Source organism: Triticum aestivum, chromosome 6D (genome assembly GCF_018294505.1).
Source record: "Triticum aestivum cultivar Chinese Spring chromosome 6D, IWGSC CS RefSeq v2.1, whole genome shotgun sequence".
Classification (NCBI taxonomy): Eukaryota; Viridiplantae; Streptophyta; class Magnoliopsida; order Poales; family Poaceae; genus Triticum; species Triticum aestivum.
Genome location: NC_057811.1, coordinates 310,140,796 through 310,148,887, shown reverse-complemented (window position 1 = coordinate 310,148,887; position 8,092 = coordinate 310,140,796).

Below are 8,092 nucleotides of genomic sequence, written 5' to 3'. Positions count from 1 at the left end.
CCGGTTCAGCCCGGGGCGGGCTGGCCGTGGGCTCCGTGGGCCGCGGCGGTGGGAGGCCGGCTGGGGGCGCGTGGCAGCACACGGTTGGAGGGCGACGACGATGTGGCGGCTCAGGTGGTGGCGTGGATGGGACAAGTGGTGGGCTAAGGCTAGCGGCGGCGGACCCGAGGTGGGAGGAGGTAGGTGTTGGAAATATGCCCTAGAGGCAATAATAAATAGGTTATTATTATATTTCCTTGTTCATGATAATCGTTTATTATCCATGCTAGAATTGTATTGATAGGAAACTCAGATACATGTGTGGATACATAGACAACACCATGTCCCTAGTAAGCCTCTAGTTGACTAGCTCGTTGATCAATAGATGGTTACGGTTTCCTGACCATGGACATTGGATGTCGTTGATAACGGGATCACATCATTAGGAGAATGATGTGATGGACAAGACCCAATCCTAAGCCTAGCACAAGATCGTGTAGTTCGTTTGCTCAGAGCTTTTCTAATGTCAAGTATCATTTCCTTAGACCATGAGATTGTGCAACTCCCGGATACCGTAGGAATGCTTTGGGTGTACCAAACGTCACAACGTAACTGGGTGGCTATAAAGGTGCACTACAGGTATCTCCGAAAGTGTCTGTTGGGTTGGCACGAATCGAGACTGGGATTTGTCACTCCGTGTAAACGGAGAGGTATCTCTGGGCCCACTCGGTAGGACATCATCATAATGTGCACAATGTGACCAAGGAGTTGATCACGGGATGATGTGAGTTACGGAACGAGTAAAGAGACTTGCCGGTAACGAGATTGAACAAGGTATCGGGATACCGACGATCGAATCTCGGGCAAGTAACATACCGATAGACAAAGGGAATTGTATACGGGATTGATTGAATCCTCGACATCGTGGTTCATCCGATGAGATCATCGAGGAGCATGTGGGAGCCAACATGGGTATCCAGATCCCGCTGTTGGTTATTGACCAGAGAGTCGTCTCGGTCATGTCTGCCTGTCTCCCGAACCCGTAGGGTCTACACACTTAAGGTTCGGTGACGCTAGGGTTATAGAGATATTAGTATGCAGTAACCCGAAAGTTGTTCGGAGTCCCGGATGAGATCCCGGACGTCACGAGGAGTTCCGGAATGGTCCGGAGGTAAAGATTTATATATGGGAAGTCTTATTTTGGTCGCCGGAAAAGTTTCGCACTTTATCGGTATTGTACCGGGAGTGCTGAAAGGGGTCCGGGGGTCCACCAAGGGGGTCCACCAGCCCCCGGGGGGCCACATGGGCTGTAGGGGGTGCGCCTTGGCCTATATGGGCCAAGGGCACCAGCCCCAAGAGGCCCATGCGCCAAGAGATAAGAAAAACGGAGAGTCCTAAAGGGGGAAGGCACCTCCGAGGTGCCTTGGGGAGGAAGGACTCCTCCCTGGCCGCACCCTTCCTTGGAGGAAGGGCCAAGGCTGCGCCCCCCTCTCCCTTGGCCCTATATATAGTGGGGGGGAGGGAGGGCAGCAATATCCTAGCCCCTGGCGCCTCCCTCTCCCTCCCGTGACACCTCTCCCTCCCGTTAGTGCTTGGCGAAGCCCTACCGGGATCCCCGCTACTTCCACCACCACGCCGTCGTGCTGCTGGATCTCCATCAACCTCTCCTCCCCCCTTGCTGGATCAAGAAGGAGGAGACTTCGCTGCTCCGTACGTGTGTTGAACGCGGAGGTGCCGTCCGTTCGGCGCTAGGATCATCGGTGATTTGGATCACGACGAGTACGACTCCATCAACCCCGTTCTCTTGAACGCTTCCGCTCGCGATCTACAAGGGTATGTAGATGCACTCCTTCCCTCTCGTTGCTAGTAAACTCCATAGATTGATCTTGGTGATGCATATAAAATTTTGAATTTCTGCTACGTTCCCCAACAGTGGCATCATGAGCTAGGTCTATGCGTAGTTTCTATGCACGAGTAGAACACAAAGTAGTTGTGGGCGTAGATGTTGCCAATTCTTCTTGCCGCTACTAGTCTTATCTTGTTTCGGCGGCATTGTGGGATGAAGCGGCCCGTACCGACCTTACACGTACGCTTACGTGAGACAGGTTCCACCGACTGACATGCACTAGATGCATAAGGTGGCTAGCGGGTGTCTGTCTCTCCCACTTTAGTCGGAACGGTTTTGATGAAAAGGGTCCTTATGAAGGGTAAATAGAAATTGGCATATCATGTTGTGGTCTTACGTAGGTAAGAAACGTTCTTGCTAGAAACCTATACAAGCCACGTAAAAACTTGCAACAACAATTGGAGGACGTCTAACTTGTTTTTGCAGCATGTGCCTTGTGATGTGATATGGCCAGAAGATGTGATGAATGATATATGTGATGTATGAGATTGATCATATTCTTGTAATAGGAATCACGACTTGCATGTCGATGAGTATGACAACCGGCAGGAGCCATAGGAGTTGTCTTTATTTTTTGTATGACCTGCGTGTCATTGAATAACGCCATGTAAATTACTTTACTTTATTGCTAAGCGCGTTAGACATAGAAGTAATCGTTGGCGTGACAACTTCATGAAGACACAATGATGGAGATCATGATGATGGAGATCATGGTGTCATGCCGGTGACTAAGATGATCATGGTGCCCCGAAGATGGAGATCAAAGGAGCAAAATGATATTGGCCATATCATGTCACTATTTGATTGCATGTGATGTTTATCATGTTATGCATCTTATTTGCTTAGAACGACGGTAGTAAGTAAGATGATCCCTCACTAAAATTTCAAGAGACGTGTTCCCCCTAACTGTGCACCTTTGCGAAGGTTCGTTGTTTCGAAGCACCACGTGATGATCGGATGTGATAGATTCTAACGTTCGAATACAACGGGTGTTGACGAGCCTAGCATGTACAGACATGGCCTCGGAACACATGCGAAACACTTAGGTTGACTTGACGAGCCTAGCATGTACAGACATGGCCTCGGAACACAAGAGACCGAAAGGTCGAACATGAGTCGTATAGTAGATACGATCAACATGGAGATGTTCACCGATGATGACTAGTCCGTCTCACGTGATGATCGGACACGGCCTAGTTTGACTCGGATCATGTATCACTTAGATGACTAGAGGGATGTCTATCTGAGTGGGAGTTTATTAATCAGATGAACTCAATTATCATGAACATAGTCAAACGATCTTTACAAATTATGTCATTGCGCTTTAGTTCTACTGTTTAAGATATGTTCCTAGAGAAAAAATTTAGTTGAAAGTTGGTAGTAGCAATTATGCGGACTGGGTCCGTAAACTGAGGATTGTCCTCATTGCTGCACAGAAGGCTTATGTCCTTAATGCACCGCTCGGTGTGCTGAACCTCAACGTCGTCTGTAGATGTTGCGAAACATCTGACATACACGTTTTGATGACTACGTGATAGTTCAGTGAGTAATGCTAACGGTTTAGAATTGTGGCACCAAAGACGGTTTTGAAACGTCGCAGAACATATGAGATGTTCCGAAGACTGAAATTGGGATTTCAGACTAGTGCCCACGTCAAGAGGTATGAGACCTCTGACAAGTTTCTTAAGCCTGCAAACTAAGGGAGAAAAGCTCAATCGTTGAGCATGTGCTCAGATTGTCTGAGTACCACAATCACTTGAATCGAGTGGGAGTTAATCTCCCAGATGAGATAGTGATGGTTCTCCATAGTCACTGTCACCAAGCTAGTAGAGCTTCATGATGAACTATAACATATCAGGGATAGACATGATGATCCTTGAGCAACTCGCGATGTTTGACACCGCGAAAGTAGAAATCAAGAAGGAGCATCAATTGTTGATGGTTAGTAAAACCACTAGTTTCTAGAAGGGCAAGGGCAAAAGGGATACTTCATGAGACAGCAAATCGTTTGCTGCTCCAGTGAAGAATTCCAAGGTTGAACCCAAACCCGAGACTAAGTGCTTCTGTAATGACGGGAACGGTCACTGAAGCAGTACTACCCTAGATACTTGGTAGATGAGAAGGCGGGCAAGGTCGACAGAAGTATATTGGATATACGTTTTATGAATGTGTACTTTACTAGTACTCCTAGCAGCACTAGGGTATTAGATACCGGTTCGGTTGCTAAGTGTTAGTAACTCGAAATAAAAGCTGCGGAATAAACGGAGACTAGCTAAAGGTGAGATGACGATATGTGTTGGAAGTGTTTCCAAGGTTGATGTGATCAAGCATCGCATGCTCCCTCTACCATCGAGATTTGGTGTTTGCTTTGAGCATGATTGGATTATGTTTATCGCAATACGGTTATTCATTTAAGGAGAATAATGGTTACTCTGTTTATTTGAATAATACCTTCAATGGTCTTGCACCTAAAATGAATCTCGATCGCAGTGATACACATGTTCGTGCCAAAAGATATAAAATAGTAATGATAGTTCCACATACTTGTGGCACTGCCATTGGGGTCATATTGGTATAGAACGCATGAAGAAGCTTCATGTAGATGAATCTTTGGACTCACTCGTTTTTGAAAAGATTGAGACATGCGAACCATGTCTATGGGTATATATGCATGAAGAAACTCCATGCAGATGGATCGTTTGGACTCACTTGATTTTTGAATCACTTGAGACATGCAAATCATACCACATGGGCAAGATGACTGAAAGTCCTCGTTTTCAGTAAGATGGAACAAGAGAGCAACTTATTGGAAGTAATACATTTTGATGTATGCAGTCCAATGAGTGCTAAGGCATGCAGTGGATATCGTTATGTTCTTACTTCACAGATGATTTGAGTAGATGCTGAGTGTGTTTACTTGATGAAACACAAGTCTGAATTATTGAAAGGTTCAAGTAATTTCAGAGTGAAGTTGAAGATCGTCGTGACAAGAGGATAAAGTGTCTGTGATATGATCATAGAGATGAGTATCTGAGTTACGAGTTTGGCACACAATTAAGACATTGTGGAAAGTGTTTCACAATTAATACTGCCTGGAACACCATAGTGTGATGGTGTGTCCGAACATCATAACTGCACCCTATTGGATATGGTGCATACCATGATGTCTCTTATCGAATTACCACTATCGTTTATGGGTTAGGCATTAGAGACAACCGCATTCACTTTAAAAGGGGCACCACGCAATTCCGTTGAGACGACACCGTTTAGAGAAACCTAAGTTGTCGTTTCTTAAAAGTTTGGGGCTGCGATGCTTATGTGAAAAAGTTTCAGGCTGATAAGCTCAAACCCAAAGCGGATAAATGCATCTTCATAGAATACCCAAAACAGTTGGGCATACCTCCTATTTCAGATCTGGAAGCAAAAGTAATTGCCTCTAGAAACGAGTCCTTTCTCGAGGAAAAGTTTCTCTCGAAAGAATTGAGTGGGAGGATGGTGGAGACTTGATAAGGTTATTGAACCGTCACTTCAACTAGTGTGTAGCAGGGCACAGGAAGTTGTTCCTGTGGCACCTACAGCAATTGAAGTGGAAGCTTATGATAGTGATCATGAAACTTCGGATCAAGTCACTACCAAACCTCGTAGGACGACGAGGATACGTACTACTTCAGAGTAGTACGTGATCCTGTCTTGGAAGTCATGTTGTTGGACAACGATGAACCTATGAGCTATGGAGAAGCGATGGTGGGCCCATATTCCGACAAATGGTTAGAAGCCATGAAATCCGAGATAAATGGATCTTTGAGAAGAAGACGGACGTGGACGGTAATGTTACCGTCTATGAAGCTCGACTTGTGGCAAAGAGTATTTCCACAAGTTCAAGGAGTTGACTACGATGAGATTTTCTCATCTGTAGCGATGCTTAAGTCCGTCGGAATCATGTTAGCATTAGCTGCATTTATGAAATCTGGCAGATGGATGTCAAAACAAGTTTCCTTACCAGTTTTCGTAAGGAAAGGTTGTATGTGATACAATCAGAAGGGTTTTGTCGATCCTAAGGATGCTAAAAGGTATGCTAGCTCTAGCGATCCTTCCATGGACTAGAGCAAGCATCTCGGAGTCAGAATATATGCTTTGATGGAGTGATCAAAGTTTTTGGGTTTATACAAAGTTTGTTAGAAACTTGTATTTACAATAAAGTGAGTGGGAGCGCTACAACATTTCTGATAAGTATATGTGAATGACATATTGTTGATCCGAAATGATGTAATATTTCTGGAAAGCATAAAGGGTTGTTTGAAAGGAGTTTTTCAAAGGAAGACCTGGATAAAGCTACTTACATATTGGGCATCAAGATCTATAGAGATAGATCAAGACGCCCGATGATACTTTCAAAGAACGCACACCTTGACATGTTTTTGAAAGAGTTCAAAATAGATCAGCAAAGAAGGAGTTCTTGGCTGTGTTACAAGGTGTGAGTATTGAGTAAGACTCAAGACCTGACCACAGCAGAAGAGAGAGAAAGGACGAAGGTCGTCCCCTATGCTTCAGACGTAGGCTCTACAGTATGCTATGCTGTGTACCGCACATGAAGTGTGCCTTGCCATGAGTTGGTCAAGGGGTACAATAGTGATCCGGGAATGGATCACATGATAGCGGTCGAACTTATCCTTAGTATCTAGTAGACTAAGGATTTTCTCGATTATGGAGGTGAAAAGGAGTTCGTCGTAAAGGGTTACGTCGATGCGAACTTTGACACTAATCCGGATGACTCTGAGTAGTAAACCGGATTCGTATAGTAGAGCAATTATTTGAAATGGCTCCAAATAGCGCGTGGTAGCATCCACAAGATGACATAGATATTCATAAAGCACACACGGATCTGAAAGGTTCAGACCCGTTGACTAATAACCTCTCTCACAAGCATAACATGATCAAACCAGTACTCATTGAGTGTTAATCACATAGTGATGTGAACTAGATTGTTGACTCTAGTAAACTCTTTAGATGTTGGTCACATGGTGATGTGACCTGTCAGTGTTAATCACATGGTGATGTGAACTAGATTATTGACTCTAGTGCAAGTGGGAGACTGTTGGAAATATGCCCTAGAGGCAATAATAAATAGGTTATTATTATATTTCCTTGTTCATGATAATCGTTTATTATCCATGCTAGAATTGTATTGATAGGAAACTCAGATACATGTGTGGATACATAGACAACACCATGTCCCTAGTAAGCCTCTAGTTGACTAGCTCGTTGATCAATAGATGGTTACGGTTTCCTGACCATGGACATTGGATGTCGTTGATAACGGGATCACATCATTAGGAGAATGATGTGATGGACAAGACCCAATCCTAAGCCTAGCACAAGATCGTGTAGTTCGTTTGCTCAGAGCTTTTCTAATGTCAAGTATCATTTCCTTAGACCATGAGATTGTGCAACTCCCGGATACCGTAGGAATGCTTTGGGTGTACTAAACGTCACAACATAACTGGGTGGCTATAAAGGTGCACTACAGGTATCTCCGAAAGTGTCTGTTGGGTTGGCACGAATCGAGACTGGGATTTGTCACTCCGTGTAAACGGAGAGGTATCTCTGGGCCCACTCAGTAGGACATCATCATAATGTGCACAATGTGACCAAGGAGTTGATCACGGGATGATGTGAGTTACGGAACGAGTAAAGAGACTTGCCGGTAACGAGATTGAACAAGGTATCGGGATACCGACGATCGAATCTCGGGCAAGTAACATACCGATAGACAAAGGGAATTGTATACGGGATTGATTGAATCCTCGACATCGTGGTTCATCCGATGAGATCATCGAGGAGCATGTGGGAGCCAACATGGGTATCCAGATCCCGCTGCTGGTTATTGACCGGAGAGTCGTCTCGGTCATGTCTGCCTGTCTCCCGAACCCGTAGGGTCTACACACTTAAGGTTCGGTGACGCTAGGGTTATAGAGATATTAGTATGCGGTAACCCGAAAGTTGTTCGGAGTCCCGGATGAGATCCCGGACGTCACGAGGAGTTCCGGAATGGTCCGGAGGTAAAGATTTATATATGGGAAGTCTTATTTTGGTCACCGGAAAAGTTTCGCACTTTATCGGTATTGTACCGGGAGTGCCGAAAGGGGTCCGGGGGTCCACCAAGGGGGTCCACCAGCCCCGGGGGGCCACATGGGCTGTAGGGGGTGC